Consider the following 299-nt stretch of genomic DNA (forward strand, 5'->3'; position numbering starts at 1 on the left):
TCATTCCCTAATCTAATCCGAAACACAAAGTTCAGTGAATCTGTGAATTACAAGTTCTTAAAATCATATTTAAACATCGTCATGTCTAATACTTGTGTTGAAAAATCATTACCTAAATTAATTTAATCAAGGATAACGTGTTTGCACTTTAAACATCACAAGACTGTGATCGGTTTGATGAGCAAAAAAAAATAAAAAAAAGATAAAATCTTGAACAAATTGAGTGTTTATTGATCAGGGAAAACTCGTCTTAGTCAACCGATGTGAGGAGACTATGAAACTAGGCCGGACAAAATTGA

This window comes from Lupinus angustifolius, chromosome LG11, assembly GCF_001865875.1.
Source record: "Lupinus angustifolius cultivar Tanjil chromosome LG11, LupAngTanjil_v1.0, whole genome shotgun sequence".
NCBI classification, from domain to species: Eukaryota; Viridiplantae; Streptophyta; class Magnoliopsida; order Fabales; family Fabaceae; genus Lupinus; species Lupinus angustifolius.